This window comes from Brassica napus, chromosome C9, assembly GCF_020379485.1.
Source record: "Brassica napus cultivar Da-Ae chromosome C9, Da-Ae, whole genome shotgun sequence".
NCBI classification, from domain to species: domain Eukaryota; kingdom Viridiplantae; phylum Streptophyta; class Magnoliopsida; order Brassicales; family Brassicaceae; genus Brassica; species Brassica napus.
The window spans coordinates 58,430,693-58,444,565 of NC_063452.1; the positions used below are offsets into that span (position 1 = coordinate 58,430,693).

Genomic DNA, 13,873 nt, shown 5'->3' on the forward strand with positions numbered 1-13,873 from the left:
GCCCCTCTTTGAAATAGTTTTCCTATTGTAGCCATGCACAATCTCAGTAACCAGTAGAACATTTTCAGCCAGAAGTCTTCCTTTGATGAAGGCTGATTGAGAAGGTGAGATTACACTGACCAAGATGTCCTGAAGTCTCTTTGTTAATAATCTGGAGATAACCTTGTAAAGAGTGTTAACACAAGAGATAGGTCTGAAGTCCTTGGCCTGATCCGCATTTGTTGTTTTTGGAATCAGGATCAAGGAGGTGGCATTCCATTGCGTGAGAAGCCTGTCCGATTGAAAGAATTCCAAGACAGCATCCGTAGCTTCAGCTCCAAATCCAGAGACTGTGTATACTTGACTAATTATGTGGTATTTTAATCCTATGAGTGATGTCAATAAATTTTGGGGAGACTGTGTATACTTGATTAATTATATGATGCATATATGGTTTTCAATATTAGAGACTGTGTATACTTGATTAATTATGTGGTATTTTAATCCTATGAGTGATGTCAATAAATTTTGGGGAGAATGATACAATGACAATCTGAAGACCATGGTATCGATTTCTGTATGAAAAATACCTGCAATTCACACTGTTATAAAATCTGAATGTAAGAAACGTTTTTAGCTAAAAGGTTTTTGATCATTTATTAAATTATCGAACGACAACCAAATCAGCTGTCACGAATACGAAGAGGAGGGTAGCGCGGGGTAGCTACAAAGTAGGCCCGTGCATTTTATCCGGACCCGAAGATCCAACCCGAAACGACCCGAAAAACCCGGTTCGGGTAGGAACTGACCCGATCGAATTACCCTATCGGGTCTTGTTGCAGAGGATCTGCGGGTCTTGGACCCGACCCGATCCAAAGCCGAAACCCGATGGGTACTCAAATTAATAATGTAAATTAAATAAAATGCATCAAGGGGGAATCGAAGACGGTTTATTTGTCTAGAGAACATGGAAGGTCAACCACTAGGAGACAACGAATTGTTGTTGTATCTCGCATAGTTTAATATATATACACATTTTAATATAATAAAAAACAAAAAATTTAAATAAAATTTCGAATATTTTCGGATATATAAATATTTTCAGATATTTTTTTTTGTATTTTTAGGTCTTTTTTAAATCGAACCCGAACCGAACCCGACCCAAAACCGAACCGAATCCGAACCAATAAATTCTAGTTACCCGAATGGGTCTAACTATCTAAGACCCGACCCGTACCCGACATGATCCGAACCGATCCGAAACCGAGAATTTGAAATTATCCTATCAGGTCCTAAACTCTTAGACGCGAAAGATCCGGACCCGAAAGGATCTGATCCAAACCCGACCCGATGACCCGAATGCCCATGCCTACTACAAAGCTAGAGTCGTACGTTTCAACGCATGAGTGTATATGTTTATATTAGTACGGCCTCGCAGTTTTTAACTCTTACATGTGTTTGGCATGCCCCGCTCTTGGGTAGTACCAAGAGTGCATTTGCACTAGTCCCAATTTGTTTTTTGTTGTAATTAGAGAGTTTAAAGACTAAATATTTCTGTGTTATTATTAATGATCAATGGAGGTTTCTTTATATAAGGATTACAAGATAAAGATAAATAGAAATAGTACATATCCTAATCCATCTAGATTTAGGAAAACTACTAAAACATAAACTTATAAGGAAAATGAAATAGGGTTTCCTTTTCTCCTAGTCTTGTGTGTGTGGCCGCCTCTCTCTCTCTCTCTCTCTCTCTCTCTCTCTCTCTCTCTCTAAAGTCGGCTCTCTCTTTCTCTCCTCTCTTTAGGGTTTCGGCCATCTCTCTATCTTCTATGTATTGGGCCGGGCCTGGTTATGGACATTCACCATTGGATTTATAACACTCCCCCTTGGATGCCATAACCATACATGATTTGTAGTACGCTTCATGTTGCCTCATTAAAACCTTATCAGGAAAACCCAGTGGGACAAAACCATGATGAAGGAAAAAGAGTACAACACGCACTACTCCCCCTGATGTGAACCTCACTGTAGGTTTCTACATTCTACGCATCTGATGCGTGATCTTTCCTGTATATATAGGATGGGAGTAATCGGCTAGTTTCATTACTAAGCCGTAACTAGATCACTTCGACCTCTTAGGTCGTTTCTCATGTCTCTTGACATCGAGTGTCCCGGTAAAGTATGTGGTTTAAACAATATGAACCATATTGTCCTCGGAGATCACTATTTGGTCTTTGCAAATCGTGTTTGCATGTGTTCATGGTCTAGACGTGTTTGTCTACTGGCAAACTCTTTACTTTGGCAATTTATGGTTACCATTCGACCATGTTTCAATCTGGCCAATCCATGTCCGGGTCATAGACCTCGTCTATACATGTCTACGACTTGTCTCATGAGTGTTCAAGATCAATGATCATTGCTGTGAGTTTTATAATCTCTTATTAAGTTATGGCTCTTTGACCGAACTCACTCATGGATCTCATATGTGGACATTGGTCTCTTTTGCCTTAGGTAATACCGTACTCATTATTCTTTTTGCATTCCTATCTTAATAATGATGATGGCGTCTCATGACCTCAGTTTCTGTGGATCATATCACACGCTAAGTATACATTATTAGGTCATGAATCTCGGCTTTCACGAGCTTATGGACTACAATACTTTATATCCGACAGGGAAGGATAGATTAAACATCTCCTCTTATCCTCACGACAAAGCCTTGTGGGAGTAAGTCATACAACAGCAGTAAACTATTATGCTATGCTGGATCCTTAAGGGATCTGATGTCGGATTGCAACCTGATGGTTGATCTTTTCTACTAGCTCGTGATCAAGAAGAATAAGGGCCAGACGCCTACAGATTTGTTCTGTATCAGTCTTCTAACCTCTTTTAGGTTTAGTATAAGCACAAGGAATATCGAATCTTTATAAATATATGGACTGTTATTGGATTGTCTTTTATACAACTCCAAGATCATGTTGTGATCAATTTCTTTTACATACTATATACAGCTGCTTTTCAGTCCATGAATCAGCTTAGGAACGAAACTGTTCTTTCATCTTATCCAGTGATCCATATGCTGCTTTACTACATCATTGTATATATTTTCTTATGACCAGACCTTTTGTTAATTTCAAAATTTTGTAGCAGCGACCACCACATAGGAGTTCATCTCCTTATAATATGTTCCTTTGATCTCTGTGAGTACCTTGTGTAACAAGCTATGATCTAATGTTGTTATTAGGAAACATGAACACTCTAGACCTCGTGATCATGTGCCTTTTCTCACAGTTTCTTTATCTCACAAGATCCATCTATTTCATTGGTTTTATCATATGGCGTTTATGTATATGTATATGGCCAATACGCCCATCTCTCCTTTAGATACTTTGAACCTCCACGTTTATCTTTCTGATTGTATGATCTTTATGATTGTATGAGTACTCATTCGTGTGTTCATGATCCTCGCTTATCTCTTTATGTTCAAGTGCTATTCTCTTATGCATCTTTTATATAACATTCATGTGTGTGTCTACACCTTCATATGTGGTTCCATTATGTTCCAGACATGATCTAATCACTTTGAGATTTCGTTATCTAGGACCTTTGTTATCTAGTAGCTTTGGCGTCCCAAGACTACATGGTTTGGTACCTTAGATGTGTAGCTGCGCAGCCTTTTCTCAATGTCTGGTATGGTTTCTCTTATAATCTCGGATCTGTATTCTATGCACCATTCTTTTCTATCCGAGATTCCTTTATCTTATGGAACACTTGGTCTATCTTGTATAAACTCTTCGGGTCAGTGTCTGGCATCTCGATTATCTAACTTTGTATAATCTTTCTTTGGACGTCTTAAATCATAATCTCTACTCCGAGGATCTTTGCCAAGAAAATGATGGTTAAAACCATTCTTATCATTCGTTTACTTTTTAATCTTTCTTTATCCAGCTTATAATCTTTCTCCTTTAATATTGAATATCCGGATTCATTTGTTTCATGCAATCCGTACCTGGCCACTATTTTGACAACCCATATTTTGGCTCACGGTTCTTTTGAATTTTTGGAGAAAGTTCTTATTCTTATATATTCTCAATCCTCTTCTGAGATTTCATCTTAGACGGCACACATATGTATGTGGTGGTTTATTCAAAATCTCTTAAGATGGTGTATGTCTGGTTTTATGACTCGTATATAATCTGAGATGGAAATATCTATGCTCACTTATATGGCCTGATGCATATTATCATTCTATACATGTAAATTCATAATGTCCCCAAGCTTATAGACTTTATAATATCATCCTTATAGATAATGGCTTTACATGGCCGAACCTTTATAGGTAATAGCTTATTTTGCCGAACCTTTATAGGTAATGGATTGTGTGCGGTCAAGCCTGCACTATACGGTCAAGTCACGGCCAAGTCACGGCCAAGTCACGGTCAAGTCGTGGCCAATTCATGGCCAAGTCGTTTATAATATGGTTCTATACCATGCTTCACGAATGTGTAGTGTGATCATGGATTTAGGGTTTTATCCTCTCTCCCCCTCATGAACATACTATAATTTCGTGGTGCTTAGGACAATAAAGCCTTAATGAGTTTTCCTTTGTGTACATGTTTCACAACGTGAGATCTTTTATGGGATAACTCTTTGTGTCTTTTCAATATTAATTTTTGCATCAAGTTTTAGACTAGGATGGCTAATCTTATCATACCATATAGTGTATAATTTTCGTGGTGTATCTCAATATGGTCACCACGGCTCTTGCCTCTCGTTATACTGATCTTTGGCATAGTTTAAATCAGTAGAGATCATAGGTATAGTCTCGACCACTTTCTTATAAGGTCTTAGGCATTTTTTTTTCTTTCTTTAAATCCGAAGGAACTTGTTTCCTTCTTTGCCCATTGTTTCTATTTGGAAACCATTTATAACTCAATGGGTCACATATCATTGGGTGTGTATAATGTCTTATAGGCAATTCCTTAGCCATAGTTTCTTTACTAGGCTTACTATACCCCTTTCACGATTTCTTACTTGATATTATGCCCTTTAGGCAACTCTTTATCAATAAAAACATTCATATGTTCAAGTAAGATCAGGCAAGATATAATAAAATCAAAACAAACTCTTTTATATATATAAAAGCGTGAAACATCAAATAGGTTTAAAAGCAAATCACAAAATCATAGACAGAAAAATAAAATTATCATGTCGAGATCTTTCTTTAGTCAATGTATAAGGCGGCCTCACAATCCATATTTTTCCACACGGCTTCCTTGGATTCCTCCTTACCATTCTTAGCCTCATTGACTTCAGGAGGTCTCATCTCACTGTTTCGTTGCTCAATGTATCTTTTCTGAAGTTTCTCAAATCTGTTAATGGTATCTTTAACTTTCTGTTTTCTTTGCTCAGTTGCCAATAGGTATGACAATAGGTCATTATAGGTTGTGAAACCTTTAGCCTTATGTAATAGCAACTGATCTTTTGGATGGAATGTGGAATATGTTTTATACAGTAAATCATTATCTGTAACCACTTCATCACATAGTTCAAGACTATGAGCTATTTTCATTAGAGCAGAATTATATTCTTCCACGGATTTAAAATCCTGCAACCTGAGAATCTTCCAATCATTCATGGCTTTTCGCCATAATTCCATTGAGTATATGGATTTTAGCTTTATCCAAAGATCATAAGGATCCTCAATATTTTCATACTGATTTCTCAGCTCCTCAGTGAGATGATAGCGCATAATTGTTATGGCTCTATGCTTTTCACTTTCAATTTCATCATTGCCTTCAATGATACATTTCCCGAGTCCTGTAGACTTCAGGGCAATTGAAGTGTTCATTTCCTATTCTGGAAAATATCTTCCAGAGATATCTAGGGCATCATAATCCGAAGGCTCAAATCTCGACATCTGAAATCATCAATCAATTCATGATTTAGAATTCTTGCAACCAATTTAAATAATCAGTGCATGTGATTTCATAAATAAGTCTGTCTATGATGCTTAGGCCACACGGCTTTGCAATGTGATGCTTAGGCCACACGACCATATTAGTGTGATACAACAATCCTAGAGATTGGATCATAATGCAATCCGGGTCATATGACCATCCGGATACTAGGCCACACGGCCACTTAGATATGCACTAAGCCACACGGCTCTCAATCAAGCAAGGCCACACAGCCATATAATGCAAGCAAGATAATCAATTTAAATGCATTCAATCATACTAAATGAGATTATCAATCTAGATGCATTTAGTTGCATATCTCTTAGGTTTTACCAATTTCAAGGTTGGTAATATTAGATTTTAGAATCAAGCAATCTAGCAACCTAACTCTCATTCAATATGTAAATATTCCTAAACTTTAAATCAATCTTTCAAGTAATGTGAGGTTTAAGGTTTCAAGGCCTTTAGGAATATAAATCGAGATTAAGGGTTTCAAGGCCTTAAGATTTTAATTAGATCAATCAATCAATCTATCAATCCTAAAATCTCAGATTATCAATCAATATTCATTCAATTTCAAAATCAATTTTCAATTTAGGGTTTTAGGGATTTCGAAAAACTTTGATCTTTGATCAAACGGATTTGATTTGAGATTCAAAAACCTTTAAGGTTCTGATTTTAATTGATCAATGGATCAATCTCGTTTTTAGGGTTTATATCGAACTTATAGAGCTTCGATTTACTCATAGGGGATTGATCTATTAACCTATGGCTTTTAGTTTTAGAGATTATATTTTAGGGTTTCAATCTTTACAAAACAACCAGATTCGATTCTTATTTTCAGATTTCGAATTACCTTTATTTTGTAGGGTTGAACCGGACCACCAATTGAGCTGAACCTCTATCTGCACGTGGACGGATGCTGGCTCCTTATCGGGTCGCGAGTTGTCTCGGACGGTTTGGCATCTGGTCGCAGATGTGTGCTGAGGTAGTTGGATTAGGGTTCCAAAAGTAAAACGGTGACACGTATTGTAGCTGAGCGTGAGGGCACATCTGAGATCGGATCGACGAACCGTTTGCGCTGATGGATTCGTCTCGTCAAGGGCTTCAAGATGATATGTGGATCGTCGTCTGGCTCCTCAGGGTTTGAGAGAGCGATCGATTTTAAGTTGCGCCGGATTTAGGGTTTATGTTAGGGGTTGGCGATTTTTTTTCTCAGGGTTTTGGGAGTCTATCGTGCTGATAACGTGTTGTAATTAGAGAGTTTAGAGACTGAATATTTCTGTGTTATTATTAATGATTAATGGGGGTTCCTTTATATAAGGATTACAAGATAAATATAAATGGAAATAGTACATATCCTAATCCATCTAGATTTAGGAAAACTACTAAAACATAAACTTATGAGGAAAAGGAAATAGGATTTCCTTTTCTCCTACTCTTGTGTGTGTGGCCGTTTCTCGCTCTCTCTCTCTCTCTCTAAAGTCGGCTCTCTCTTTCTCTCCTCTCTCTAGGGTTTCGGCCATCTCTCTATCTTCTATGTATTGGGTCGGGCCTGGTTATGGACATTCACCATTGGATTTATAACATTTTTCCAATTTTTAGGCAAGGGTTAGGGCCATTTTCTAGAAAATTTTAGGGCTCTATTTTCATAAATTATGTATGTTATTCTCATACAAATAAAATCTGCACAGGGACCCATATATGATTGAGCCAGACCTGGTGTTCGGAACTTGTTTTTGACGAAATGGTTTTAGGCCTCGGTAAGTTTCCAGACGACGTTGGAATAACCAAATGTTGGACACTATTAAATAGTGTATCTATATCTCAAAAATTAGAGTTGGTTTGAATGAGAAATGCATATCTAAAGTGGATTACTTGAAAAGCTTGTAAAGCTTTAAATTTGACTAAGTGTAAAAATTAGCAAATAACCACTTTAGAGAGTATGGATTTGGACTTGTGATCTTAATTTGTTTATTGGACATCACATCTATTAACTTATTATTACACTTATGGTAATCTTTTGTGCTATAAACTCGAAGTCATTGGAGCTTTTCAGAGCTATCATGGGTATTGAATCTCTATCCTCGTCCTTTTCTTTTTATGATTTTTCCTATGTTAATCTCATGTGAGATGTGACTTATCTTAATGGTTTATTCTTTTAAAAGAAGGTGTACATGTGGATATCGTCAAAACAATATACCAAAATATGTTGTACATGTGGATACAAATTTTGCTATTCATAATTGTCAAACATGCAAATATGTGTGTACAAATCCAAGGTTTCCTTATACGTAAGAAACTTATGGTTTGTACACAACAACGATATGTACATATGTTCCATGCTATAGACGATTATATGCTTGTACATGGTGTGCTCTTAGGGCCTGACTGGTTTTTCCGGTACCACCCGCAAACGCAGCTTTTGCGGTTGCTAGCGGTTGACAGTATTTCAAAACAATCATACAAACCGCTACAAATCGCTTCAAACCGCTTCGAATCTCTTAAAATCAAAAGCTGGTTCCAGCTAGCGTTGCGGTTGCGAGAGGATAATTTTTTTTCTTTTTTAAAAAAAATCCTATAAATACAAAAAATAAAAATATTCAATAAAATTTTTAAATTGGAATTATAAAAATAGTAAAATATATCTATTATATTTTAATTAATATTATAGAATTTTAAAATAAAAATATTTTCTAACATTTTAAAAATTTAAAACTATAACTTTCTAAATGTAATTTTCATATTTATTATAGTATTATGATTTTTGATATTTTTAAAATTATATAAAATGTAAATATTGTTAATTTATTATTTAACCGCTGCTGTATTTGGTAGTTAACCAGTCATAAGTGTCCCGCAAACGCACGAATTTCTAACCGCAGAACCAGACGTACAAATCTCTTAAAACCGTAATCATCCACAACCGCAAACTCTCGCAACCGCAACCGCTGCGTTTGAACCAGTCAGACCCTTAGTTTTCAGTGTATCGTTCCTGATCGTTAATATATCTCTAATTATAAATTATTATATTTGGGTTAAATTATATCATTATTTTTATGGTGTATAATGTGTTAGTTTTATTTTCATTTTAGTATTACATATATGAAGCGTGTGTATATTGTCACTGTAATCCGGCAATTTTAACTCTTACAGGTGCTGGAAATGCAAACTAAATCATCTTTTGTCAATACTTTTTTTTCCAATTTTTGTAAAGTGGCTTTCATTAATATATAAGAAAATAAACTCATAAGCTAGTGTTTAAAAGAGCAGAGACCCAGATAGAAATAGATAAGTTTAGGGCTAGCCCATGAATCTCATTTTAGAACTTTCTTGTAGTTGATGAGGCCCAAAAAGGGGGAGAACTTTGTTGTTGTCAATAATTCTTCAAAACAATTATTTTTGATTTTACTTTTATATATGATAGATACACAAGACGCGGGGGGAGGGCGGGACTGCAGACAAACAGATTAATGTTACACGTGTATCTATCTATATTATTAAAAGAGAAGTATCCATTTGAAAATATTTTTCCTTCATTAATTAAACTTCATTTGTTTGTTTGTCTTTTTCAGTTGTATTTATGAAATATCATAAAACGAATAAAACTGCCTAATTTATTACTTATCTTTTCAGTTACATTAATGAAATATGTTTAAATGAATTTAAACTTCCTATTTTATTGTTTATCTTTTTCAGTTACCTTAATGAAATATCCTTAAATAAATTTGGATATAATGTCATTTAATCAACCAAAAAACTCATAAGTTATCCTTACGTGCATAATTTTAATAATGAATATTTTTAAAAACGTGCATCATTAAAATGTTACCTAAAACATGCAGCACTAATATATAACATGCATCAATAAAACTAGAATTTGACTCACACAATTGTACGGATATTATTTTCAGTTGATTAAATTTAAAAATAATTATTTATTCAAAAAATATTTAAGAATGACTATGTTTTTAAAAATTATATGGTATTATTTGCTCATAACTCATTTGTCATTTGATAAATTGTTAGAAAAAAAATTTTAGCATAATATAACTCAATTGTCATTTGCTAAATTTATGGTTTTTATTTATATTTTTTATTATTTAATTATAACATTTTCATTTTATATTTGAAAGATAAATGAATTTTCTTTCGAACAATATATTTTTATCAAATAACAATTTTCTTGTAAATGTATTTTTTAAAAAATAATCAATTAAAATTGTTATTATCATTGAATATCATTATTTTTGACATAATTTGAGTTTTCGTTTACATCAAAACTTATCATATTTTAGGATAATTTTAATTTAAAATGTAATTTTTATATTTTTCAAACAAATTCTAAAAATATTTTTAAATATTTTGTTATAATTGTTAAAAAAATATTGAGTTGCATTTCAAATAAAAAGGTAAAGATATTAAAAATATTCTAATTAAAATATGTAAAATTTAATATAGTTTTAAGGAAATGGTCAAAATAAAAAAATTACACATAAAATAATCATGATTTTTGTTAACTGTGCGGATCATTATTTATATGATATCGCACACGAAAGAAAAATTTCTGTTTTTAAAATTATCTAATTAACTCTATATTCATTTTTTATATTTTTATATTATATCACACATTCGTAAAAAATAGATAGTTTAAGATGCAAAAAAAATATTTACTTAATGAATATAATATGAACGAATATTACAAATACATCATTTAATAAAATAAATAATTAAAAACTGAAAATTCATATCCGCGCTGACATGCGGGTCAGGGTGTAGTACATATGCGTATATGGGGAAGTAACGTTAATGGATAATCTGTGTAATCCCCCCCCCCCAGTGGGCTAAACCCTGGGCCTGAGGCCTGTTTCTTTAGTTTTCATAATTAAATTCAGTTGACAAAAAAAAGGGAAGTAACGTTTAATCAGAAAATAGGATCTTTTTACACTTCAGTAACATATAGGGACTAGGGATGGCAATTGGGCTCTCCCCTCCCGTCCCGTCCCGACCCGCTGCAGGTTCTTCTTTAGGCGGTACACGGCGGGACTGTCCCGCGCGGGATGCGGTCCTGAAACTAGCTGCCCAATCCCGTACTGCGAAATGTGGAGGCCTTCGCGGACCGTCCCGCGGGACGTCACAGAAAAACATGATACTAGCTGGTTCTCCTTCTACGGTTGATGATTTTATAGATGATTAGCTGCTTCTGCTTCCCGCGGTCCATCGGAACAACAATGAAGGATGGGACCTGACGTGTTAATGTGTTATTGTCTTAACATTGAGCCATTACTTCAGCTGAACCACCATACTCTAGAGATGGGAATTGGGATCATTATTAAAAACATGATCGACCATACTCTTACAATCATTTTATACTCTTACAATCATTGTCGTTTCAGCTTATATAATTTTATACTCTTACACATTTCTTTTATACACGACCAAACACCAAAAAAAACCCTAATCATAGTACTCAAACAAATCCAAGAAATTGAAACATGAAATTCCAACTTGTAATAAAACAAAACAACAAATCAAGAAAGATATCAAACTTCCTCATTATCATTTTCCTCATTGGCAATGGAGTCAAAAGATGGTAAGATTTCCTCTTCAGGATCAATTTCATCTCGAACATATCTTCCAGCAGCTAGCGCACAAAGTCTTTGGAGGCAAATAAAGTTCATCACACCAAAACCAAGACTTTCTGTTAGGGCTGTTCAATATGGTAAAACCGAACCGTACCGAACCGAACCAAAATAGACAATATAGTTTGGTTTTGGTATATACCATATAAACCGAATGGATATAATTTTATAAAAACCGTAGGATTTGGATATGGTTTGGTATATAATCGATTAAACCGAATAAACCGAACAAAACCGATTAACAGTAGAAACATGTAAATATGTATCTATTTTATAACAATACATGAAAATCTATTTGTTACATAAGTTAAATTTGTGTTAATAACTATTACTATAATTTTATAGTAATAAAGAACATTAATTTGTAAAACACTTGAACTATAATTAAATAACAATACATCGCAATTCAGACATCTTATTTTCTAAGTCTTCTTTTGATCTTTTTTCTTTATTTTAGTCTTCACTAAATTAATACGAAGATTATAAATTTCATGGACAATAATTAATGAAAAATTTTCACAACTTTTTTCTTATCTGTAAACAAACAGAGTTTCGTGTTCAATTGAAAAAGCATAACTTTAATGAACACTAAATATAGAAGAGTGGTAAAACTTTTCTTTCATGTGTCTGTTTTGTTTCATATTTTTATTTTCAAAATTTCAAGATTTGATTTTAGTTATAGATTTGATTATTTTATTTGATGGTAGAAGCATTTTTACTTTTTTATTCATTTATTTGAACATGTACTATATTTTTAATAAATGACTGTGTTGACAATATGACTCTAAAATTCATATAATATGATCTCAAACTAAATAATTATTGTTTTGGTATAAAACCGAATAAACCGAAAACCGACGGTATATAAACCGAATCGAACCGAAGTAAATATGGATTTAGAATGGTAGTTATATTTTACTAACCGAAATACCGAAAACCGAAAAAAACTGAACCTAAACCGAACCGATATCCGGATTGAACACCCCTACTTTCTGTGACTAAGCTATCTCACATATGGCTGACTTTTTAGCTTCTGATAAACAGAAGAAAACATAGTTTAATCAAAGATACGAACAACAAAATTCTTTTTTTAAAACAATAAAATTCATACAAGAGCAAACAAGAAAATTAACAACAAAGGTCTAAGCTTTGATTGAGAAGCTTATGTACATAACTCTGAAGCTACCAGAAATTCATTACCAAAGCAAAAAATAGCTTTCTAAAATTACAATCTTGACATCGAGACTAAGATTAGAAGAGCTAATTTGCACGAAGAAGAAGAAGAGAAGAAGGAAAGAACAGAAGCACCTTTCCATCTCGATTCGCTGTCCCTGAAGCTCAATTGGCTTTGTAGGTGAAGAAGGAGACGTATGCAGAAATGGAGCGGGTCTCTGTTTGTCCCGCGAGACCGCTTCAGCCCAAACCGCAGAAGACCCAATACCGCAACGACCTGTACCGCAAGTCCTGCAATTTTGCGGGCTTAAAAATACACGGCCCAATACCGCTCCGCTACAGTACTTAGCGGGCCTGGCCCGCGGTCCAGGTTCCTCTTTGCCATCTCTAATAGAGACCATGCACGGTTTAATTTGAGTTAGTCGAGATTTGCGTGGGATGATACGTGAAACTGTACTTAGGGTTCACCTAAACGATGTTGGGAATAATTCCAGCTTAAGTTGTAAAAGCTGGGGAAAACAGTAAAAGCAATTTTAACTCTTACATGTGCTGAAAATGCAAACTAAATCATCTTTTGTCAATACTTACTTGTTCAAAACATTTATTTATAATTAACTGGCACGTTTTACTACAAAAGTGGGTACGCTTAATTAAGAATTATAATAAAACGGTAAAACTATACTCATATGATTTAAAAACGAGAGTCAATTTCATAGATTAAAACAGCAGTCAAAAGTCATGCAGTACATGAAAGACAGACATTAATTAAAGAGTAAATAAAAGAAAAGAAAAAGAAAAAACAAAATGTTCACTTCTTCACTAGCAGCAATCCCATAATTTGCACGCCAAGAATACGACCAAGTAAAGGAACAAAGATCCAAACGTGTAGCCTTCGTCGTCTTTGAGAAAGTATAAAATTACTAAGATGGCTAAGAAACCTGTGAGGAGGCTAGTGATGTCGAAACCAAACTTTAAACTTTTCTTATTGAAAGATCTTGCACCCATGTAAAAGCAACCGTATAGTATCAAAAAGAAGATGGGGAAAATAGCTTTTTCTTTTAGCTCAGAAAGAAGACCCATTATTACCGTGGAAGAACTGGGAGATGGAGACCAAATCGC

General features: G+C 34.4%; 1 long non-coding RNA gene across 1 annotated transcript; it reads right to left on the reverse strand.

Annotated features, from left to right (window-relative positions):
• Window positions 1-11,265: 11,265 nt before the first annotated feature.
• On the reverse strand, window positions 11,266-13,020 carry LOC106418183. The gene is made up of 2 exons (XR_007329049.1): window positions 12,890-13,020; window positions 11,266-11,597 (listed from the first exon to the last, which is right to left on the reverse strand). It is a non-coding gene; the product is annotated as an uncharacterized LOC106418183 (long non-coding RNA).
• Between the last annotated feature and the right edge of the window lie 853 nt (window positions 13,021-13,873).